This window comes from Balaenoptera ricei, chromosome 3 (genome assembly GCF_028023285.1).
Source record: "Balaenoptera ricei isolate mBalRic1 chromosome 3, mBalRic1.hap2, whole genome shotgun sequence".
NCBI classification, from domain to species: domain Eukaryota; kingdom Metazoa; phylum Chordata; class Mammalia; order Artiodactyla; family Balaenopteridae; genus Balaenoptera; species Balaenoptera ricei.
The window spans coordinates 129,559,939-129,586,215 of record NC_082641.1 but is presented as its reverse complement, the minus strand read 5'-3'; the positions used below and the strand labels follow the sequence as shown (position 1 = coordinate 129,586,215).

Genomic DNA, 26,277 nt, shown 5'->3' with positions numbered 1-26,277 from the left:
AAAAGCAGCAGAGGCTGAAGGTTTCTGTAGCTCTGGGGTTTATCTAGTTTATGACTAGCTGATGCTGGGTGCTTTGTACAGTGTGTGCAAAGCAGGCAGTTTCTATATGGGAGTTCAGCTATATGATCTGAAGTCCCTACGTAACCCTGGCCTTCCATAAACCTTTGAGGTATTTAAATGTTGATTTTTCATTTGATTGGTTCCTTCCCACGCTCATTCATTCACTCATTAGGCATCTGCTTTGTAGTAAGCAGTGTTCTCAAATGGGAAACACTGGTGTGAACAAGGCATGTTCATTTCTTGCCTCTGCGGTTCTTATAGTCCAGTAGGCAATGAGGGTAACAGCATATGGTCCTTCAGGCGACAGCCTCTTCATATGGTAGGTGCTAGGACCAGTGCACTGCAGGATGTCATGGCCACATACAGAAGGGTCAGCTACGGCAAGGATGGAAGTTAGGGGAGCTTTTCAATGATGGTGAATCTCAGCTGAAACCTAGTGCCAGACGCAGTGCCTCGGGGTGGTGTTGGGGTGAGGGCTGTGGAGGGGGCCTATTCCACAACAGCCTGTTGTAGGAGCCTGGAGGTCAAAGAATACGTGGAAAGAAATGGATAAAAGGTAAAATTCAACAGGGAGTGGTGTAGCCTGGGCTGGAATGCAAGCAGTGTTCCCAACAGGAAATGCCTCCTAAACCACATGAAAGAAATGAGAATTCTACGTACTCATCCCAAGTGCACTGTGAAAAGCCACTGGAGGGGTTTCAGCAGAAGAATCATCCGGTTGGCTAACTCGGCCCATAGAGTGAAAAAAACGGATGGAAAGGAGCCATACTGGAGGCCAGAAGACCCATTAGGAGACAATGATGATGTCCTGAGTCAGGATAAAGAGAGGGAGTGCTCTGAGCAGACTCAAGAGAAGTTTGTAGAGATTCGATAGAGCTTCAGATGGATTCAAGAGAGCTGTGTGAGTTCTGTCAATAGGACCCCATAGATTCGAGTGGTGAAGGAGAAGTGAGCCAAGGATGGATAGCCTTCCATGGCTGCCCTTCTCATTGAGCCGACTCTCCGACACTATTCCAATCCACAGCACCGCCCTCGCCCCAAAAATAACAATAGAGTTGTCCACGTAGGGCAGTCTAAACCCCTACCTCACAAGAAAGTCAGGAAAGAGGTGTGATCAATTAGGAGTACATTATATTATCCCTATATTTGAACATAAATTCTCAAGGGTTGGGATTTTTTCAGCTATCAGAACAAAACACTGAACATCCCAGTTAAATATAATCAACATATTTTAGAACTCAGCGACACGTCAGAGGCAACATGGTTTGATATGCTTACTAAGTAGATGAGGAAAGTGATGCCCAGGGACAGGATGGGCTTTTCCCAAGGTACGTAAATCATAGAACAAGACCCACAGTTCAGGTTCCTAAATCTGTCCACCCCAATTGCTTCACTCTATCTAGCAGAATTCAAGTGATCGTAAGTCTTAGAAAGCCAACTTTGGGGTCTGAATCCAGACTCCTCTACTTATTAACTTTGTGGTTTAGTGAAAGTTATTAAAAAAATTGCTGTCTCAGTTTCCTCAAATTAAAATGAGAAATATTATAATACCTACCTCACAGGATTGTTACAAAGTTTAAATGAGATAATATATGTAAAAGTAATTAGAACAATGACTACATATATGGGTAACTGTAATACATCAGGGTTAGCTCTTACTATCACCATCGTTGTTAATACTAGTATCATCTTTTATTACTATTACAATTATTCTTCGTTAAACTCTCCTATAGAAATTGTTGAATTAATTCACTTACCATTTCTACCTCTTCTTTAAGTCCAAATGGATTAAAACAAATAGATACTGGTATTTTGGATGGATCTCTAGAATTCAAACTTTGCTTTCTACTGCTCTGAATTTATCCTCTCCTCATGATGTTCTCCCTGTTACCTATTCATATCTTCTTCAATATTTTAAGACCCATGGCAGTTCACAGTGTTTTAATGACACCTTCCCTGAGTCCTCTGCCCTCTGGGTTTCCCTCTCCTTCCATTTATAATTTACAATTTAAATACTGAATCATCGCATCTTGCATTTTTTCTTGAAGACAATCGCCATGTTTTATTCTTTAATATTCTCTCTTCTCCCTCTTCCTCTCCCTCTCTCTCTCTCTCTCACACACACACACACACACACACACACACGAAAAATCTCTGTGTATGTATGCAGACCCCAAATCATTTTGGTGAACAAATTCAGATATTCAGGATATTAACTTGCTGACTAATCTTTGCTTATATCTTTTCTCTACCGTGCCTTGCCAAGTTTTGGCCCCATTGTAATACAAACATGGGTTCAATGTCCAAAGCATTGAAACGTTTTTCTTATTTAGCACAACTGAATATGATTTCGATTTAGTTATTTTTAATCAATCTTTGTGGTTGTTCTTGTTCTATCAAAACACATTTTATGTCCACTAGATGGCACCCACATCATTACATTAATCTTGGAGAACCAAAAAAAATTTGTAAGGCAATGAAAAAAAGGTTTGTTATAGAAGTGGCAGTAGCCTACAACCAATTAGATGTGGTAGCATATATATGACATAGAAGAGGTAATAAGAGGATGTGTGTGTGGAATTTAATACAATAAAAAATGCTCCAAGTTTTTTACAAGACTAAACATAGTTTTACCATAAAATCCAGTGATCGTGCTCCTTGGTTTTTACCCAAATGAGCTGGAAATTTATGTCTACACAAAAACCAGCACATGGATGTTTACAGCAGCTTTATTCACAATTGCCAAAACTTGGAAGCCACCAAGATGCCTTTCAGTAGGTGATGGATAAACAAACTATGGGACATTCAGACAATTGAATACTACTAAGCATTAAAAGGAAGATATCAAGCCACGAAAAGACATGGAAGAACTTTAAGCACATATTACTAAAAGAAAAAAAATTATTAAGAGGCTACATATTGTATGATTCCAATTATATGACATTCTGGAAAAAAAAAAAACAACTATGGAGACAGTAAAGGTCAGTGGTTACCAAGGGTTGCAGGGAGGAAGGATGAATAGGGTGGAGCACAGAGAATTTTAGGGCAGTGAAACTATTCTGTATGATACTGTGAAGCTGGATACATGTCATTTTTATTTGTCAAAACCCACAGATTATGTAACACCATGAGTGAACCCTAATGTAAACTATGGACTTTGGGTGATAATCACGTGCCATAGATCGTAACAATCTACCACTGCAGTGAAATGTTGATAGCAGGGGAATCTGTGCATATGTTTAGGGAGGTGTATATGGGTACTCTTTGTATTTTCTTCTCAATTTTGCTATGAACCTAAAATTTCCTCTAAAAAATAGTCTATTAAAAAGAAAATGCTCTAAGACATTGATTCTTTGTATCCATCCTCCCTCCAGTACTATCAACCCAAATGCTCAGCCCAGTCGATTGATTACATCACGACTTCTCTCAGTCACTTATTTCACCCATTAGGAAATCCCACAGCCCCTGCCTTCAACCATATACTCTGAATCTGACCACCTCTCATTCAATCCATTACCCTCATCCTGGTCTAAATCATCATCATCTCTCAACTGGATTGTTACAACAGCCTCTAAACTAGTCCCCCTTACTTCCACTCTCCCTCTTTGGTCCATTCAAAAAATCAGGAGTCAGAATGAATCCCATAAGAGCAGAAAATAGACCGTCTCACTCTCTAGTGTAGAGCTGCTCCACTGGCTTCAAATTATAATTAAATAAAATCCGAACTCTTTACTCTTATGTCCAACAAGTCCCATACGGTCTTGTAACTGCCTATCTCCCTAAACCAATTTGTGTAGTTCCCCTAGGCTTCCTGGTCTCCTTCTATGACCAATTTATTTCTACTACAGGGTCTTTGCACTTATTCACTCTTTTGCCCATTGCACATCTTCACACGACTTAACCTTTCTCATGATTTAGGTCTTAGCCAATTTTACCTTACCACAGAGGTCTCATCTTTACACTAGGTAAGGTGCCCCATCCAACGATTCTCCATCTTATTGCTCTGTTCACTTTGTAGATTTATAACCATCTGATATTGTACTTCATGTGTGTATCATCTCATTCCCCATAGTAGAATGTCATATCCATCAGTGTGATGGACAGATTCTAAGGGGGCTGTCATAATTCCCACTTTCTGGTACTCTCTTTGGTTTCTTTTCTTTTTTTTTTTTTTTTTGTTGAGCATTTTTAAAATTAGTTATCTATTTTATACATATTAGTGTATATATGTCAACCCCAATCTCCCAGTTCATCCCACCACCCCGCTACCCTGCTTTCCCCAACTTGGTGTCCATACGTTTGTTCTCTACATCTGTGTCTCTATTTCTGCCTTGCAGACTGGTTCGTCTGTACCATTTTTCTAGATTCCACATATATGCGTTAATATACAATATTTATTTTTCTCTTTCTGACTTACTTCACTCTGTATGACAGTCTCTAGATCCATCCATGTCTCTACAAATGACCCAATTTTGTTCCTTTTTATGGCAGAGTAATATTCCATTGTATATATGAACCACATCTTCTTTATCCGTTCCTCTGTCAATGGGCATTTAGGTTGCTTCCATGACCTGGCTATTGTAAATAGTGCTGCAATGAACATTGGGGTGCATGTGTCTTTTTGAATTACGGTTTTCTCTGGGTATATGCCCAGTAGGGGGATGGCTGGGTCATATGGTAATTCTATTTTTAGTTTTTTAAGGAACCTCCATACTGTTCTCAAGAGTGGCTGTATCAATTTACATTCCCACCTACAGTGCAAGAGGGTTCCCTTTTCTCCACACCCTCTCCATCATTTGTTGCTTGTAGATTTTCTGATTATGCCCATTCTAACTGGTGTGAGGTGATACCTCATTGTATTGATTTGCATTTCTTTAACTATTAGTGATGTTGAGCAGCTTTTCATTTGCCTCTTTGCCATCTGTATGTCTTCTTTGGAGAAATGTCTATTTAGGTCTTCTGCCCATTTTTTAATTGGGTTGTTTGTTGTTTTGATATTGAGCTGCATGAGCTGCTTGTAAATTTTGGAGATTAATCCTTTGTTAGTTGCTTCATTTGCAAATATTTTCTCCCATTCTGAGGGTTGTCTTTTCGTCTTGTTTATGGTTTCGCTTGCTGTGCAAAAGTTTTAACTTTCATTAGGTCTCATTTGTTTATTTTTGTTTTTATTTCCATTACTCTAGGAGGTGCATCAAAAAAGATCTTGCTGTGATTTATGTCAAAGAGTGTTCTTCCTATATTTTCCTCTAAGAGTTTTACAGTGTCCAGTCTTACATTTAGGTCTTTAATCCATTTTGAGTTTATTTTTGTGTGTGATGTTAGGAAGTGTTCTAATATCATTTTTTTACATGTAGCTGTCCAGTTTTCCTAGCACCACTTCTTGAAGAGACTGTCTTTTCTCCATTGTATATTCTTGCCTCCTTTGTCATAGGTTAGTTGACCTTAGGTGTGTGGGTTTATCTCTGGGCTTTCTATCCTGTTCCATTGATCTATATTTCTGTTTTTGTGCCAGTACCATATTGCCTTAATTACTGTAGTTTGTAGTACAGTCTGAAGTCGGGAGTCTGATTCCTCCAGCTTCATTTTCTTCCCTCAAGATTGCTTCGGCTATTCGGGGTCTTTTGTGTCTTCATACAAATTTTAAGATTTTTTGTTCTAGTTCCATAAAAACTGTCATTGGTAATTTGATAGGGACTGCATTTATCTGTAGATTGCTTTGGGTAATACAGTCATTTTCACAATATTTATTCTTCTAATACAAGAACATGGTATAACTCTCCATCTGTTTGTGTCATCTTTGATTTCTTTCATCAGTGTCTTATAGTTTTCTGAGTACAGGTCTTTTACCTCCTTAGGTAGGTTTATTCCTAGGTATTTTATTCTTTTTGTTGCAATGGTAAATGGGAGTGTTTCCTTAATTTCTCTTTCTGATCTTTTGTCATTAGTGTATAGGAATGCAAGAGATTTCTGTGCATTAATTTTGTATCCTGCAACTTTACCAAATTCATTGATTAGCTCTAGTAGTTTTCTGGTGGCATCTTTAGGAATCTCTATGTATAGTATGATGTCATCTGCAAACAGTGATAGTTTTACTTCTTCTTTTCCAATTTGTATTCCTTTTATTTCTTTTTCTTCTCTGATTGCCATGGCTAGGACTTCCAAAACTGTGTTGAATAAGAGTGGTGAGCGTGGACATCTTCGTCCTGCTCCTGATGTTAGAGGAAATGCTTTCAGTTTTTCACCATTGAGAATGTTTGCTGTGGGTTTGTCGTATATGACCTTTATTATGTTGAGGTAGGTGGAGACTTTTTTATCAAAAATTGGTGTTGAATATTGTCAAAAGATTTTTCTGCATCTATTGAGATGATCATATGGTTATTCTTCAGTTTGTTAATATGGTGTATCACATTGACTGATTTGCACATACTGAAGAATCCTTGCATCCCTGGGATAAATCCCACTTGATCATGGTGTATGATCCTTTTAATGTGTTGTTGGATTCTGTTTGCTAGTATTTTGTTGAGGATTTTTGCATCTATGTTCATCAATGATATTGGTCTGTAATTTTCTTTTTTTGTAGTATCTTTGTCTGGTTTTGGTATCATGGTGATGGTGGCCTCATAGAATGAGTTTGGGAGTATTCCTTCCTCTGCAATTTTCGGGAAGAGTTTGAGAAGGATGGGTGTTAGCTCTTCTCTAAATGGTTGATAGAATTCACCTGTGAAGCCATCTGGTCCTGGACTTTTATTTGTTGGAAGATTTTTAATCACAGTTTCAATTTCATTACTTGTGATCAGTCTGTTTATGTTTTCTATTTCTTCCTGGTTCAGTCTTGGAAGGTTATACCTTTCTAAGAATTTGTCCATTTCTTCCAGGTTGTCCATTTTGTTGGCATAGAGTTGCTTGTAGTAGTCTCTTAGGATGCTTTGTATTTCTGCGGTGTCTGTTATAACTTCTCCTTTTTCATTTCTAATTATATTGATTTGAATCTTCTCCTTTTTATTCTTTTTTTTTTAAAAATATTTGTTTATTTATTTATTTATGGCTGTGTTGGGTCTTCATTTCTGTACGAGGGCTTTCTCCAGTTGCAGCAAGTGGGGGCCACTCTTCATCGCGGTGCGCGGGCCCCTCACCATCACGGCCTCTCTTGTTGCGGAGAACAGGCTCCAGACGTGCAGGCTCAGCAATTGTGGCCCACAGGCCCAGCCGCTCCGCGGCATGTGGGATCTTCCCAGACCAGGGCTCGAACCCGTGTCCCCTGCATTGGCAGGCAGATTCTCAAGCACTGCGCCACCAGGGAAGCCCCCCTCCCTTTTATTCTTGATGAGTCTGGCTAAAGGTTTATCAATTTTGTTTATCTTCTCAAAGAACCAGCTTTTAGTTTTATTGATCTTTGCTATTGTTTTCTTTGTTTCTATTTCATTTATTTCTGCTCTGATCTTTATGATTTCTTTCCTTCTACTAACTTTGGGTTTTGTTTGTTCTTCTTTCTCTAGTTCCTTCAGGTGTAAGGTTAGATTGTTTGAGATTTTTCTTGTTTCTTGAGGTAGGATTGTATGGCTATAAACTTCCCGCTTAGAACTACTTTTGCTGCATCCCATAGGTTTTGGATTGTCAGTAAAACTTTAATCCACTTCTCTGCTAATGGTTGGGGCTGAGTTCCCTCCCTGTTGGTTGTTTGGCTTGAGGCGACCCAACACTGGAGCCTACCCGGGCTCTTTGGTGGGGCTAATGGCAGACTCTTGAAGGGCTTACGCCAAGGAGTACTTCCCAGAACTTCTGCTGCCAGTGTCCTTGTCGCCACAGTGCGCCACAGTCGCCCCCTGCCTCTGCAGGAGACCCTCCAACACTAGCAGGTAGGTGTGGTTCAGTCTCCTATGGGGTCACTGTTCCTTTCCCCTGGGTCCTGATGTGCACACTACTTTGTGTGTACCCTCCAAGAGTGGAGTCTCTGTTTCCCCCAGTCCTGTCGAAGTCCTGCAATCAAATCCTGCTAGTCTTCAAAGTCTGATTCTCTGGGAGTTCCTCCTTCCGTTGCCAGACCCCCAGGTTGGGAAGCCTGACGTGGGGCTCAGAACCTTCACTCCAGTTGGTGCACTTCTGTGGTATAACTGTTTTCTGGTTTGTGAGTCACCCACCCAGCAGTTATGGGATTTGACTTTATTGTGATTGCGCCCCTCCTACCATCTCATTGTGGCTTCTCCTTTGTCTTTGGATGTGTGGTAACTTTTTCGGTGAGTTCCAGGGTCTTCCTGTCGATGATTGTTCAGCAGTTAGTTGTGATTCCAGTGCTCTCGCAAGAGGGAGAACTCTTTGGTTTCTTATAATCTAGCATGGTACCCCTCAAACTAAATGTTTTGTTTTCCATGATGTTGACTTTTTGAAGATTTCAGGAGGCAGATTATAACTATTGGTGATATTAAGTTTGATCACTTGATTAAGTTGGTAACCACTAGGTATTTCTGTTGTAAATGTATGTTTTCTGGTACCATTAAATATTTGTGGGTTGATACTTTGAGCCTGTGTGAACATTCTGTTTTCAGATATATTTTGACATCAAAATTTTATGCACCCATTGATGAACTGTAGCTAAATCATTATTACAGTGGAGATGGAAAAATGGTGATTTTCTTCCTTTTTTCTACATTGATTATCTGGTAGTCTTTTAAAAAGAAGAATATTCTTTTTAAATCCCCTCCCCTTGAATGTGAGTTGCACATGTCCCTATTAGAATACAGCAAAGATAGTTAGATGTCAATTTGTTGATGACATAACATATTCTAATGTACCCCTTGCATATTATAATGTATACCCTCTCTTCCCTGCAGACTTTGAAGAAGCAAGCTGCCATGTGTTAAGATGCTCTTTGGAGAGTGCCACATGTCAAGGAACTGAGGGTGGACTCTGGCCAACAGCCAGCAAGAAACTGAGGCCCTCGGTCTGGCAGCCTGTGAGGAATTGGACGTGGTCAATAACCACAGAAGCTTAGAAGAAGATTCCTCCCTAGTTGAGTTTTCAGATAAGATAGACTTTGAATATTTTGAGGTGTGATGAATATTGAGAAGTTTAGGGCTCCAAAGGCTTGTTTGTTACAGGGAAATGATCCTAATCCAGATGGACCTCAGACTTTTCTGGTATTTTCTGAGGAAATAATAATTAAAATAAGTTGAGGGATGATTCAACCAGGCAGAGGGGTCATCTGACAAAGTTCACAAAGTTGGCTGCATTTTTCTCTACATCTTATATTAATACCAGTGTTTTAAAAACATTTTCATAGTGCTTCATCTAGTATTCAGACCTCAGTTTCTAAATATATTCTCCATTCTTTTCAGTGCTAATTCCAGGTTGGGTTAGGGAAAGTACAAGATGAGTCTGGAACAGTTTGTGCCAGAAGTAAGGAGGTAATCAAGTACCTGAAAGAACAGAGGAGCCAGCTTCAAGAAGCTCTCATTGACCAAATTTGCAACATTGTGAGCCTTAATAAAAGGAAAATAGTGGCAATGTATTAAACCACTTTGGATTTAAAAAAATGAGTCCATAGTTGTATCCGAGGGAGAGAAGGGGGAAAAAAGTTCGTCTTTTTAAAAGAATGCCAGATAATCAATGTAGAAAAAAAGAAGAAAATTACCATTTTCCATTTTCCACCTCCTTTGTAATAATGATTCAGCTACAGTTCATCAATGTGTGCATAAAACTTTGATGTCAAAATGTATGTGAAAACAGAATGTTCACACAGGCCCAAAGTATCACCCCATATATATTTAATATAACCAGAAGAATATACCTTTACAACAGACGTAACTTGCAGTTTCCAGCTGAATCAAGTGATCAAATTTAGTATCACCAGGAGTTATAATCTGCCTCCTGAATATTCAAAAAGTCAACATCATGGAAAACAAAACATTTAGTTTGAGGGGTACCATACTAGATTATAAGAAACCAAAGAGACATAAGAACCAAATGTAATACAGTAACCTTGGTTGGATCCTGGATTGAAAAATAATGATGTAAAAACATTCATGGGACAATTAAAGGAATTTGAATATAAATATTATTAGACAATATTACATAATTATTAGCAACTTTTTAGTTATGTTAATGGTATTATGGTTATATTGAAAAATGTCCTTATTTTTAGGTGATGCATGCAGAAGAACTTATGAGTGGAAGGTGTAATATATACAACTTTCAAATATTAACAACTGGTGAACCTAGGAGAAGGGTATTTGGGTATAAGCTATTCTTTCAACTGTTCTACAGGTTTGGAATTTAAGGAGAAACGGCAAGAAATACAATTTTAAAAATGAAAACTTTCTTTTCACAGGGAGGGGTGAGAGGGATAGAGAGAGAGACACAGAGAGACAAACAGAGAGAAACAGAGAGATCAACTGATTGGGAATTATGACAGAGTATTGTGCTTCATCTCTTAAATCTCAAGAGGACCCTGAGCTGAAGTATACATTATCACCATCTCCATTCTGGAGATGGAGAAACAAAGAAACCAACTCCATATAATACAGCCTGGAAGGAACACAGCCATGATTCAAAATAGGGGTTACATTCCTCCTCTGTATCTTAAATATGACATTTACATGTGGTAACACTCTTTTTGTCATTTCTATCCCCTCCAGCTTCTCTCTATGAAAAACATAGGCACAAGAGTCAAAAGTTAATGGCTGTATGGGGATAGAATGAAAGTCAACAAAATCACTACAGTCCCATAATATACTCTTCAGATGTGTGTACTTAGCAAATCCCTAAACAGCAGATACAGACAAACACTTCTGACCCCTCAGTAAGATACTGGTATGTTTCAATACTATGCCATAGTAGTGCTTTCATGGTATGCACAGAGATGTTTCCAAAAGAGTTGGGAGAATTTACCACTTATCCCATCTATCTTCTTTTGTAACTGAATCTATAGTGGCTAACTGGGAGAACTTATAAATTTGGGATGGATATAAAAGTCTAAGCACTGGACATGAAATTAAGAAGCCTGCTGACTAGTTATCACGCTCGGGTGAACCTAAATGAGTTGCTGTCCTTCCCCGGGCGGTAAAAGGAGGAGATTAAAGATGTTAATCTCAGATTCTCTTTTGCGCTAACGTCCTATGAATCTGAACCGCTAAAATGCTCCTTAGTCCTCTGATTTTGCCAACTCACAATTCAGCGTGAGTATTGGTCTGACCCAGGTAATAGTTCTCTGTTGTATATCTAAATAAATTACCCATTAGTGTTACTTACCACTTTAGATAAATTTCACTCAAACACTAGTATTTTTTGAGCTGAAGTTGACTCAGAGTCCACTAGATGGTAATCTTGCCCATTTTTCTTCCAAGACCTACAAAGCTTCAAACCCTCTTTCCAACATTTCCAAAACACGTACTACGCGTCAAAGAGGTCTCAGCTCCTGCCTTCACGGACTTCACAGTGCAATAACCTCTCTGAGAACTCAGCGCTATCCACTTTATTTTTTTAAAAAAGATCAGTAATCAGTACTTAAATTCTCTCTTCACATTCAAGTTATGGCACTATCTTCTCAATTACAGTTAGACATTTAAATAAATATTGCCATTGAGAAAGAAACAAAAAAATCAGTAGGGAAATCTAAGTACTTCTAGCACTTCTTATCCTGTCCACACGTCTTTAATTTTCATTTGTAATGATTTGCTAACGAACTCTAAAGAGAACTGAATGTTTGCTCCCTTCAGAGCCCTTACCTAGGTGGAGGGCAGAGAGGCTAAGAGCACCAAGGGGCAGGTTAAAAGGACATTGAACCTGGGGAGAGGTTAGGTTTAAAGCCTCTGGCACTGGACAGAACAGCTGCATATCTCCCTCTGCTGCTTACTGACTGAGACCCTGAGCAACTTCAACTTTTATGAACCACAGCATCCTTCTCCATAAAATGCGGATAATTAGATACCTACCTTATAGGATTTTCTGAGAATTAAATAAGATAATGAAGTAAAGCTCTTAGAATAGTCCCTGGAAAAAAAGTGCTCAATAAACCATAGCTACTCTGTTGTTACTGCTACTATTACCAGTGTTTTTTCTTTAAATAATAAATTTAATAATTATAATCATTCTTGCTGCTAATTATAGTATTGCTATTAATTATGACTGTTCTAATAAGTATTTAAGTAGTACTATGATGATAATTAATTCTTTTATATCTAAGTCTAACAACCCTATGAGATAAAATATATTATTCACACCTAAGGATTAACTAAAGCTCAGGTAAATTTAGTAACTTGACCTAGTCACATAGCTTTAGGAAGTAGAGCCGGAATACCAATAAAGGCCCTCTGACCATAGAGCCAGGACTTTAACCTAGAAACTATAATCAAATGGTAGGCTACAACCCTCTCTCACAGGGAAGACAAATAATGTGACCTCCATTTTACAGTCCTACAGAGAGGCAGTGGCTTGCCAAGGACATACAGAGGGCTAAGTGCATGACTAGTACTAGAAATCAAGTCCCTTCATGCTTAACCCAATGTTTTTTATCTTATACCAGCATTGCTTCAAGTATGTATCAAATAGATGTGACTACGGGATCTTTTTACCAAACAGTATTTTGCAGGCTCGGTGTCCTATGGAACACATGTGTGAAACAATTCCCTATACCGATACTTTTCTTCAAACAGTACTGAACTTTCACCAGAGTTCTGGGGTAATTATTGCTGGCAGTGCAAAGCCCTGGCGGACATTGATGTAAACAGAAATAAGGTAATGATTTCATTATGTCCAGCCTCTTTGGATGCAGCCTAGGAAGTAAGACAGCAAGCAATGTGAAAAACATTGACGGAAAGTAAATGTCAGGAGGGCAAAGCCAGTGACAACAGTGTGTTGGGATAAGGGTGGATAATTGGTATCAACTACTTTAAAATTTGTTTCAAAGGTACTGAATCATTAAATCACAAATGCCAAGACCAGGAAATCTGCTCCATTTATTCTTCTCCCTCAGGAGATGTGTTCTTACAGTAAGCCAGAAAGGTTCCACGGTCAACATGTTCTTAAAAATGAGGAATTGGATTTGTCAGGTTATGTGAATGTCAAAATATTTTCATAGTACACTTCTACAATCCAGAACTGCATGTAGATCTAAATTTTCTTGCTTAGAATTTTAAGGCTTTGGTGAAAATTGTAAACATTTCACAGTTCCTTTACTATGCACTTACTTCTATATATATATACTCTTCCCATTTTCCCCATTCAGCTTTTCCACTGCTTGCCATCTTTTATGTAACCTTCATGTAAACTGTGACTGCAGGTCACCTAGTCTTTGCTCTGTGTCACGATAAATAGACAGCAATCAGAAGCAATTATAAGCAATGACAATCTTTACTTATGTTCCTCAATAACAGCCAAGGAGCTCCAATTCACAGTCCATAGAAATATTCTTTCAAATCATCTTTCCCCTGTAGTCACCCCACACCTGCTCCAAAGACTTTTTCTGTCCCAATTCACTCTCAACCTCACTAAAATTCTTGCCATCACTAACTTCCCTCATGACTCTCTATTCTTTTTGCCCCGCCCTTGCATCTCCAACCTATTAGTTTCTCCTATCCCGGGTGAGGTTCTCCCTCTCCAATTCACTCTACCCTCTCCTGCTTCTCATGCTATATCCACCTCCCTCCCCAAAATGTATTACCAGGATCTGAGGAAAAGCTCACACCATGAGCTACCAAAGACAAAGTTCTCTCGTATGGAGATAGATTGTTTAATACATTTTCTTCTATTACTACCATATCCGGTAACAAGGAAAGGGATAGAGACCCCAATGGACTTGGCTTAGCAGCCGTTATATCTCTTCGAACTGAAAGCATTAACACCAGTTTGAAACTGCTTCTTCTTCCCAACTTACCTTCTACAAATTAAGGACTTCTCCATCAGTTTTTCTCTTAACCTTTCTCTCATTCTCTCTTCTACCTCTACACTTTCATGGCTTTTTAACCCCATTTCCTCTACCAGCCTCCTGATAGTCTTCCTTTGTTCTGCCTATTTCTCAGGCTTGCTGGTGGTTCCCAAAGGCACAGCTAAGGAATGTTCAAGGCCCTGAGAAATAGAGAATGATTACCCATTTCTCAAAATGAGAAAGGAAAAAGAAAAGCAAGGAAGGAAGAGAGGGAGAGAGGGAGGGAGGGAGGAAGGGAGGAAGGGAGGGAAGAAGGGAGGATAGATCTTTTGGTCAATAGAGTTAACAGAGCCTTCAACATGCAGAAACATGGCTTGTATTTTCATTGTTTCCAGAAAATGTTCTGAACAACAAGAGAATGTTTTCTCAACACTCAACCTTTTTTGCTAAGAAACGTAACCCTTGAGATGTGAAACAAATAGCTTACAAGACACAGTCTGGTTATCAACATTCATTCCATCCCACCCTGTGCAGTTGCCTAGTAACCACTAAGTGAGTATACCAGCTCTGCTCTAAATCCGATTGGTCTCTGTCCCACCTTCCCAGTATTATAACTCTTCTCCTAGGAGATTCAGACCTTGGGCCAGCAGCAATTCTAATCCAGCTACTAATTGTCTTATTTCCAAGTGAAGATGGTAAAAATGCTCAGATAGTATAAAGAGAGAAAGTCATCAGCTGAGAGAGACAGAGAAGGGGTTGAAGCAGTACCACCAAACTATCATTTCAGTTGAGTTGGCAGCTTCACGTAAAGCAACTGGCCTTTGAGGATTTATATAAAAACAGGTTTACACAAAACAACTGGATAAAAGAAAGAGAAGTTAGTGACCAGTTATTGTGACCTTGTATTTGACTGATGAGGAAACTAAGGTTCCAACAAGAAAAGTGTTATGTCCAATAGCACACAAAACAAAGGCACTGATGGCAGTAGAGCATAATGATCTCTTATTCTGGTTCTCTTTCCACTGTATCAGATTTTTCAAAAACCATGTCCCCTCAGCTTACAAGTGAGCGTTCTGTAAGAAAGCAAAAAAGGCAGGGTTTCTTGATCAGTGGATCTAAGGAAGTGTGGGAAGGACAAAGTTAAGTGTTTTTCTTTACTGCTAGACTCCTCAGAATTTTTAATATGCTACTGTGCACTGTAAATCTCTAAATAGGAGTATATTGGGTTTGTTCTCTACACTTCTTTGACCACAGAACAATCCTCCCTGCATCTTTTTTTTTAAAATAACATCTTCTTAAACCAGTAATCCATGAAGTGAACTAGATTTGCAACACATGTATTCTCTTTTGATGGAATCCTCACAATCTATCAGCCATTTTAACCTTGTCATACCAGGAAGAGTTTGCATGTACCCAAACACTTCATACCATCTGGTTGCTTAAGCAATGGTTGGTATGGTACCTATAGATATATGATGTGATCTCTCCATCTCCATGGTAACCTCCTTTCTCCAAGCCACCTTCATCTCTTGACTGATTTTTTTTCTGTAATTTTACTGGCTTTCCTTCTTCTACTTTTGTTCCTCTGAGACATGTTCTCTACTAATTAACCATTGTGGAATTCTAAAAATCTTACCCTCCTTTAAACCACTTCTCACTACGGCTTCCCAAGATCTTCACCAGGACTATGAGATTCGATGATCAAACTCCTGCTTCTTTTCTGACCTCATATTCTACCAACCTTCCTTTTGTTTGCAATGCCACAATCAACTTGTCCTTTTTTTTCCTCCTTGAACATGAGAAACCTATTCTAGCATAAGGACCTCTGCCCTTGCTGGTGTCTGTCTACACCCCTCTGTCCCCACATCATCAATGGCTGATTGGTTCTTTCCCTTCAGTCTCTTCAAGATGTCAGTTTCTTAGAAAATTTTCCTTGTCCAATCTCTACTTCATACCCCTATTTTATTTTCTTCAAAGTACATGATATTATCTGAAATTATTTTTGTTAATTGTTTACCATCAGTCTCCTCTACAAGGGCTTCATATGTGTTATTAATTCCTCAAGTTTCAATACCTAGGATAATTTCTGGCACACAGTAGGTATTCAATAGAGACTTGTTAAATAAATGAATGAATACAATAACAACTCTTTGCCTTTCAGGGTTCTTAGAACATGAGCACAGTGCCAAAACTGAACATAGTTTATTATGTTTATATGTAGTAAAAATATGTATATTAATATATACAAATATTTTAACAGTCATTTACTGGGTATAAACAATTATGTATTAAAAGCTAAGCAAGGTTTTGCTAACATCTGAAATATTTTTCTTCTCAAAAATAACAATTATTATTTTAAGAACATCTCAGTTCAAAAGTTATTAGAATATGTTAGTTTGTAAACAATAGACCAAGAAAGGCGTGATTGACAGAGCACTGCACTGCAGCTGAGGAGACTGAGTTCTCCATCAACACACACCACTTGCTTTGTGTGATCCGAGGCAAGTTGCTTCTTAGCTCTGAAGCTCAATTTCCTCATTGGTAAAATACAAGAGTGACCAAGTTACATTCAAGACCCATTGAAGCCTTTGCATCCTGATTGCTGAAGTCTGAGGTTTGATTATAATTTCAATCTTCTTTAACTTTCAGTGATGCACTCTCTTTTTGGGGGCTCTTAGGAAGAAAATTCCCAATTCATCACATTCACAACACAAACCAAGAAATTCCTAGGTTAAAGTGGAGAAGTAACCAACAATTATGGAATAGATTTCTTTTCATTAATTCTAATAATTACTGAGCACGTAGAACCAGACACTGTTTTGTCCTGATAGAGCTTTTGTTATTCTAGTTTATGAGACAGATAGAAAGAAAGATACAGAAGTAAAATGTGCAATAAATAGATAATGTTGGGTGCTAAGGACACAAAATAGAGCATAGAGAGCAAATGAAGAGTGCTCTAAAGAGGATTAAAATTTTACATAGAAGGCCAAGGAAGGCATTACTGAGATGGTGATGGTTGAGGAAAGACCTGAAAGGACAGAGAGTGAGCCATGCAGACATCTAGGGGAAGAACACTCTAGACAGAGGAAACGGCAAGTATAAATGCCTTGGGACAGGAACTGGCCTGGTGCGTCCAATGAACAGAAAGCCAAGTAGAGATGACACCCTGAGGATGGGGTGTCTTCCTTGAGGAGGCATTCTACTCTTAAACCAATAGTCATTTTACATAGGCTCATTCCAAACAGATCACTTGAGGAATAACAACGTCGACTACATTAACATTAAAATACCATTCTGTTCAACAGGTTAAAAAGCACTTTTATAGCTATAGCAGAATTCAGAATCACAGTTTTTCTGTGAAAGAGGGAAAAAAGAAAGCAGTAAATATTCTAGCAACCAAGGAATGAAATTAGAAGTGAGCCTTCTCACTGTCACTCTCAGGGACCAGTAGGAGAATATGTGCTTCCTATATCCACAACTTTAGGCTCTGTGGTTCTAGAGGTGCTGATTCTCAGAGGGGGACACTTCCAGCAGTAGACATAGTAAGAAAGCCATTAAATTTAAAGCAAAGGTGCCACTTGATTACTTTAAGTTTCTGTGTCAATTGACCAACAGTCACAGAAAAAAAGTTTTCATACCGTCAGGAAGAATTAATCCTGATGGTCATGAGGTGATAGGATGGCCATCACTTAAGGGAGGCAGGAAGGAATCTGACACCCAGATAATCTACTGGGGCATCTCTTGATAGTCTCATGTTCAATTTTAACTCTAAATGGGAAAGTAGAGTAATCACTGCCTGATAAGGGCTTATTAACCAGGGGGCTCAGACCTCTTAGGGATGAGGGTCTGGATCATCAAACACCTGAGAAGTACTGGCTGAAAGAGAATTGTCTAGAATGGGCTACAGAGAAGGGAGATGATGAGAATCAGTCACAGCCTCAGGACTGAAAGCAGCAGCTCTGGAGTTCATCCCACTAACCCTCCTCTTGAAAATTTCCCCAGGAAATTTGAACCTAGAATCCTGGAGAAGATGTGGTTGGATGGAATGAACATGAGAGAAGCAAGTGGTTATGAGCAACGCAAGAAGTAGACTATACAAGACATTGCAATGCTCTGCCTGGACCGCTTTCCTGGGCTGTCAAGGACCCAGACCCCAGACTCTCTGAGGCATCAGCTGATGGTTCACTCTGTCCCTCTTCCCTGGAGAACTGTTCTCCATTGACAAACGTGACCTTGTCCAGGAAATTATGCACACACCCCCTTCTGGGGGTAGCTCACAGCCAGTGACTACCTTACATGTGGTACAAAAGGCTGTCCCCTTTGCGGGACAACTCTACAGGGCAGTTTATGTTCCAGAGATTCCCCACATCCCCATAGAGCAGAGATTAGACTTTATCTGAGAGCACATTGTCGCTCTCCTGCTTCACCTTTCCTTATCCTGCTTCACTCCCTCCCTCATAAGTTTGCCCCTGAATCCCTGTCTGAATTTCTGTTTCCATAAAACTCATCCTGAGACACAGTAGTAGTATAAACAATTTTGGGGGGTGGGGTCTTATATAGATGAAATCAGGGAACAGGCAGTCCCAGGCTGGTACGGCAGCTCCCAAGTCATCAGAGACTCAGGCTCCTTCTGTCTTCTCCCCTTTCATCGTCAGCTCATGGCTACTGCCATCACATCCACATTGCAGGGAGAAGAGAAAAAGAAGGGATACCAGCATAATAGTACACCTCACCGTGCTTAGTCCTGACTCAATGCTCTCATGGAGGGACTATCCAGTGACTTTTGTCCATGCCAGTGGCCGCCCCGACCCCTGTCTGTAAGAGACACTGGGAAATGCTGAAGTTTGGCTGGGCACGATGGCACACCCAGGATCAAAGTCTGTTAGAAAGGAAGAAGGAAGGGCAGAGATTCTAGCAGTCTCTGCTACAGGTCCTGACTATGACAGCTGGGCTTGAAAAGGGGATCCAAACCTTCTAAAACAGGAATCTCTCATAGACCACCTCACCAGAGGCAAAACTGAGCAAGAAGTATGTGAAGAAGCATAGATATATCTATGCTTCTTAGAAGTAAAGTAGTAACAATACACAAGTTATTCAGGGGCAGTCTGGGGCCTATTCACATGTTCACATATCCAAATCTTTAGAGAACCCTGGGGGATACAGAGTGGGTGGACATTTTTTGATCCTGAATCCTTCCTTTAGAAGACACATTGTCTCCCTCTCTGGTTATATGCTCTAGTCTATGAGTAGAAGTTGCAGTACCAAGGCTTAACAAAAATGCCCAGAGCTCCATAGAGCTTATAGTTCATTTATGGTGCAACTTCTAAATGTTTAGATTCATCTGTGTAACAACCAATTATCATATCAGTGAAATCTCTGAAAGAATTATCAGAACCAGTTTACATCTTCCAAAATCACTCAATGGGGGAAATAATCACATTAAAGTTCTGCTGAACCATACAAAACAAAAATGTTAATTCCAAACTTTTTTTTCCCCCCAAAGGTATATTAAACCTTAAGGAAAATAATTGCTGAAGAGCCTTAACATATAAAAACTTTTTCTAAAAAACTTCCTTGACATTTCTCAAATTTGGGAATCTTCTGTCTCCTATAATTCCACCTTGTTGGGTCCTAATAATGTGTTCATTCCAAAGAGATCACTTAAAGAATAGTCACATTGGCTATAATTCCGTTATAAAATCATTTAATTCAGCAAGCAAAATCACTTTTATAACTAAATCACAATATTTTTGTGAAATAGAAAAAATGGAATATAATTAATTTTTTTTAGAACTAAAGGTAAAGTTAACAATTAAGTGACTTGGTAGAGGTCAGATAAATCAGAAAACTAAAACTTCTTGGTTCCTATTTCCATGCTCTGGCCAACAAGATACATTGTCTTTTCCTTTCCTTTTTATTTTCACCTTACTCTAGGTGGAAGAATCTGCAATGGTCCTCCAGGGTCCATTTTTCCTTTCCTCCTTCTAGTAATAGAACATCCTGAATTTCCACCAGAAATATGGCTGCCCAGACTGAGGTGATATTTCCCATCTCCCTGATAGCTAGGTGTAGCCACTCAATAATTTTGGAAGTGATATGCAAAACCTCCAATCATGTTCTTAGAGATAAAGCTGCTTTCCCTGCATGTTCTTCATCCCCCACACTGCTGGCTGGGATATGAGGATTGTAGAAATCCTGGAAGCCTGTGCTCAAGACCATAGAGCAATGCTACTAGCCTCAGACCACTCACCTCTGAACTTTTACGTGCTATAGAAGGAAACTTCCGTTTTATCTAAGCCACTGTATTGGATGATCCCCTTTTCCAGCTCCAGATTTCGGTCAATTAGGAGCCTCACTTTAAGGCTGATTTAAAATGAAATGAGTTCAGAAGAGAGGAACGGGACAGCAAGGTAACTGGAAATCATGTCCCAAGAGAGACTATTTGAAAGACATGGGAATACATAACTTGAGGAAGAAAAGAAAAGGAGATACCAGTGGGATTTCTCTTTATATTCTTTAAGGATCATCATGTAAGAAAATTATCACACTTGTTCCCACATATTTACATATAAATATCAATAAATAAAGTTACTTTGCAGAAGCCCAACAGGAACAAATTTCAGCCTCATTAAAGGATGAGCTTTCTCATAATCACAATAACCAAAAGACAAGCAGAAATACCCTGGGTACTAATGAGTCCCCTGTCACTGGAGGTATGCAAGGAAAACTTGACGTGGGAAAATATAGAATACAAGTTGAGGATTCTGACTGAACTAAGTCCTAATTCTTGCTCTGATAATTATCCATTGTTGTTTCTTAATATTTATGAGCTAAGTCTTCATTTGCAAAATGGGGTTACTCAATATTTATCTAACAGGGTTGTAAATAACAAAAGAGAAAATACATGTGACTGTCCAGTGAAGATGCTAGATAACCCTATTTGGTGGGCATATTAAAGTAGGGTTTAATCATTAGAAGGAGTGAAGAATGGTCATGATAAACAGTCCTGCAATTCTGTGATTCTGAAATATTTATTTCCCTTTCAGCAGCGTATAAGCATGTTGCTTAATGAAAAAGCTTGGCTAACAAATAAAGTAAGCAAATCATCTCTCCCTCTGTGAGTACCAGATGTTTCATGAATAATTAAATTGAGTGGCCCTCACTCACTCCCACCTCCCATTCCACACCCACAGGAAGCTCAGAACACTGAAGCATCCTTGTTGGATGGGAGCATTGTAACTCCTGGACAACCCAGAAGTTCTGCCAGAAAAGTTTTCCTATTTAGACTATTATCTGGTCCAAAACTTTGAGAGAGTAAGGGGTATCTGTGAGGCAAGAAGTATCTGTGACACAGAGGAAATAACTAATACTTGCAAGTCAAGATAGGTGAGTTCTGGTCTAATGACTGACACTCTCTGACTTTCAGATCTTGAACACATTGGTACCTCTTTAGAATTTGTATCCATGTCTAAAAGACAAGGGGGCTGGGAAAGATAAGCTAAGGATCCTTCCAGGTTCAGAATCCTATTATTTTAATTCAAAGAAGTAAAACAACCCTCTCATTAGAAGCCTGGATCACTCCTACAAGTTCGAAAGCTACTGAAGCCCAGGGTATAGGATCTAGAATAATATCCTGAGGAATTCAGAATGTATAACACTGTCATTTGACATGGATAGTAAAGTTTTGTGTGCAGATAGAAATAATCTCTTTTCACAAAAGCAATGCAGTCATGAGTAAGGTATCAGGGCCTTTAAATCTCAGAAGAGTTATATTCTAGGGTGGGGACAAGGCTGTGTTCATACAGAACCAAGAGATGCCAGATGATCTCTACTGGGTACTATGGAGAGTGGTTAAGACTATGGCATCTAGAGTGACTCAAACCTGAGTTTAAATCCAAGCCATGCTACACACATTTTTGGTTACTTTGAAGGAGTCATTTCCAGGCCTCACATTCTTTCCTTGAAAAAAACCCCATCCCATTGTTTCCATTTTTTTATCATTGACTATTAAATGAGTAATAATTATAAAATTCTTAGCACTTTGCCTGGCAATTTACCCACTGGACTCATACCTATTTGAGGGTAGGGACTACGGTTATCTTATTCAACAATATACTCAGAAGATAGTCCTTATATGGTACATAATAAGTGCTTAAGAAAATTTCATATAAATGATGCCTCATGCCCAAAGGTCTGCTGAGCTGTCCAGCATGAAGAAAACTTCCTGACCCTCTTCTCCAATTACTCGATCTCTCTTTTGACCAGTAGATCAACAAGAAAGACAGTAGCACTGTTCTTATCCTACCTCTTTTCTTCGACATCTCACTTTATGTAATTTAACCGTATTTATTGCATATGCATGGCCACTGGGCCCCAAACGAGTGCAAACTGACATCAATGTTCTTGGTCATATTCAAAGTTTCCTGTCTTATGATCATGGAATTTTAGGATCTTGATTTGTTTTGCGGGGATGGGGGGGTGGTTAAGTAGATTCTTCATTTTATTTGGATACTGATAGAATTTAGCAGGGTCATATCAACCAGATATGTACTAAAAACCTATAAGAAATTTGATAAGTCTTTAGAATTAGGATATAGGCTCTCTAGATACTATCACCTCTGTTCTTAGTACACTCAGTTTGTAGATATATTTTCTACCTGCCAATCACTATGAGATTTTTATGCTGGTTTACAGAACTGGAATTTTACACAAGCCAATTTAGACACATTTCTGCCTTGGGAATCAAGACAGTTATAACCATAATACCAAAAGATTACTTTTTAAATAATCAACATCATCATTATAATTATTTGGCCAACAAAAAGGGACACTTTCAAAGTAGGAGACTTTTATAGCCAGGATATTATTAAATATGAATCCCAAAAAGATAATTTCATAGACGAATGAACAATGTGTTCTACTAAAAAATAGCAATTTGTTGACAAATTCTGCACATAAATAATGGACATTATGCAAACTAATTTGGCTTTGCTGTTTCCAAAATCTTTTTGCTAAACTTCAGAATTTGTTTTATATCATTGAAAATATTGACAAAGTCTATTTCTTTTATTTTTTCCAAAATAGAATTGAAATTGTATATATTATTTTTAGTTCCTATAAAATTGTACTTGTACTGATAGCTAACATTAAGGCCAATTCCTTTAGTGAAAACACAGAAATACTTTCTTATCATCTTGACCTATGTATGCTACTCAATGTAACAGCCATTAGTCACTTGTAACCACTGGGCACTTGACATGTGGCTAGCAAAACCAAGGAACTGAATTTTGAATTTTATTTTATTTTTGTTTGATTGGTTGGGTTTTTTATAGTTGATTTACAATATTATACTAGTTTCAGGTGCACAGCATACTGATTTAGTATTTTTACACATTCTACTCAATTAAAAGTTATTATGAGATAGTGACTATAATTCCCTGTGCTATGCAATATATCCTCATGGTTTATCTATTTTACACATAGTAGTTTATATTTAATTTTCAAACTTTCTAATATAATTTTAAAGGTTACTTTCCATTTAGTTATTACAAAATATTGGCTATATTCCCTGTACTGTATAATACATCCCTGTAGCCTATCTTATACACAATAGTTTGTACCTCTGACTCCCCCATCCCTGTATTGCCCCTCCCCACCCCGACTGGTAACCACTAGTCTGTTCTCTATATTTGTGGGTCTGCTTCTATTTTGTTATATTCATTACTTTGTTGTTTTTTTGATTCAACTTATAAGTGATATCATACAGTATTTGTCTTTCTGTCTGACTTATTTCACTTAGCATAATGCCCTCAAGTCCATCCATGTTGCTGTAAATGGCAAAATCTCATTCTTTTTTATGGCTGAGAGGTATTCCACATCTTTTTTATCCATTCCTCTGTCGATGGACACTTAGACTGCTTCCAGATCTTGGCAGTTGTAAATAATACTGCTATGAACATTGAGGTGCATGTATCTTTTCGAATTGGTGTTTTTGTTTTTTTCAGATATATGCCCAGGAGTGGGATTGCTGGGTCATATGGTAGTTCTATTTTTAGTTTTTTGAGGAACCTCCATACCATTTTCCACAGGGGCTGCACCAATGTACATTCCCACCAACAGTGCACAATTTCATTTTATTGCTGTCAATTTATAAACTAAAGCAATGTAAAATATTTTCCATTTAACCTAACTTTATGATTTCAGTAATACTACATTCCTCTTTAACTCTCATAAATTTAGCATCTGTATGGAGCTGTACTGAAAGTATAAACGCACCAGATTTCAAAGACTTAGTAAAGAAAAATAGAAAATATCTTACTATTAATTTTATGTTGATTATTTGCTGAAATGGTAATGTTTGGATATGTTGGGTTAAATAAAATATAGTATTAAAATTATATTGACCTATTTCTTTTTACTTTTTTTTATGTGACTACTAGAAAAATTTTAATTATGAAGGTAGTTAATATTATATTTCTACAGAACAGTACTGATCTTGCAAGTTGAAAATATCTACCTATTCAAATGCTACTTCCTGTAATGGTAGTGATGCTTATATGTTACTAACTCTGTCACATCTAACATTTGTAAACACTGGACAAAATAGGTCTGGAGGGCAACAAAAAGCAGGGAAAGAAAAAACAAAAAAGGAGGGAAGTTGGTCCTTGACAGAAGGAAACTTCCCTGGATAAGATTCACATTTATTAAACTTCATACCTGTGGGCATTTTCGTACCTAATGTGCAGGGAATTGGATGCAGAAAATATGAGCAAAATTATCATAGTCATAATGAATTAAGAAATCAGATGATGGAGTTTAGGGCTGCCAGAGCAGCTAGAAAGTGAAGGGGAAAATCTAGGAAAGGAGGAAATCCTTAAATCTGCATAAAAATACCAATCAAATCCTTGGCTTACTTGTGAACAACTGCCTGGGAAATACCAAGATTCACAGTATGAAACATTAGCTGTAACAATGTTTCACTCAGAATATGCAGAATAATAAATTAGTAGACTCACAAAGAAACAAGAAAATTTAATCCTGAGTCAAGAGAAAAAGCAGTCAATTGTTACTGAGCCTGAAATATTCAAGATGTTGGAATTAGCAGGCAAGGACTTGAAAACATCTATTAAATCTATGTTTCAGACTATAAAGGATAATATATCATAATGAATGAAAAGAAAGTAAAACTAGGCAGAGAAATGAAAACTGAATGAAAGAATAAAATAAAAATTTTAGAACTGAAAAGTAAAATATTTGAAATAAAAATTTCCTTGAAAAGTCTCTAGAAACAGACTGGAGATAGCAGAAAGGACAGATATGCGAAATTGAAGATAGATTATCTTCTAAATATTATTTTCTGAAGATAGAATATCAATATGTTATCCAATGTGAAGAATGGAGAAAATAAATATTAAAACTAAATGAACAGAACTTCTGAGACTCATGTGAAAATATCAAGTGATATGAAATATATGTAATGGCATCCATACAGATAACACAACTAAAACATTTGTGAACATTCCTAAAACCCGCTGGCTTTTTTGAAAGTCACATGGCAAACACCACCTCTACAAAATGACATAGTAGAAGAAGGGAAAGGATTCCGTACATGCCCAGGGCAAATGACATTATGACAGGAAGCAGAGTGACTGTGGTGGGCTAAGATTTTCTAGAAAAAGTCTAGAACTCCAAAGGAGATTGTGCTGAGACTTGAATGCACTGAGACTGCAGATCCAAGATAATGTGCGCTATTAAGAGATGCAAGCATTGTGAGCTGGGAGGAGATGAGAGAAAGGGACAAGTGATCTACTTCTAGCTTCATCTTTTGTTTCAGTATGAAGACAATAATATAAATATATATTTTAATATTATAAAGCAATATAATATATATGGTAGAGAGAGAAGAGATAAAACAAGACAGAAAAAAAGAAAGAGGGGGAGTGGAAGTAGTCAAATATTCCTTAAACTTGGTGGGGGGGAAACAAATGTGCAGATCCAAGAAGCTCATCAAATCCCAGTTATGATAATTACCAAGAAAAACAAACTTAGGCATATTATAGTCCAATTTCTGAAAACCAAAAATAAGCAGATCATGAAACCAGACAGAGGAAAAAAACTACATATAGGGAACATTATAGTCTCCTGTCAATAAAAATGACAACTGATACTGAAAACAAAAGAGGCTAGAAGACTACGGAATGATGATTAAACAGCTAAAAGAAAAACTCTTTTACCCAGAATCCTATGTCCGGTAAAAATAACCCTAAAATGAGGGCAAAACAAATACATTTTCAGGTAAATAATAAGTGCAAGAATTCATTGGCAGCAGACCAGCACTTTATGAAATGCTAAAGCATGTT

The 26,277-nt window shown here is 38.1% G+C and overlaps 1 pseudogene; it reads left to right on the top strand.

Moving 5' to 3' along the window:
* The window catches only part of LOC132363411 (large ribosomal subunit protein eL42-like), a 60,039-nt pseudogene extending 34,306 nt beyond the window's left edge, over positions 1-25,733 (top strand).
* The last annotated feature ends 544 nt before the right edge of the window (positions 25,734-26,277 follow it).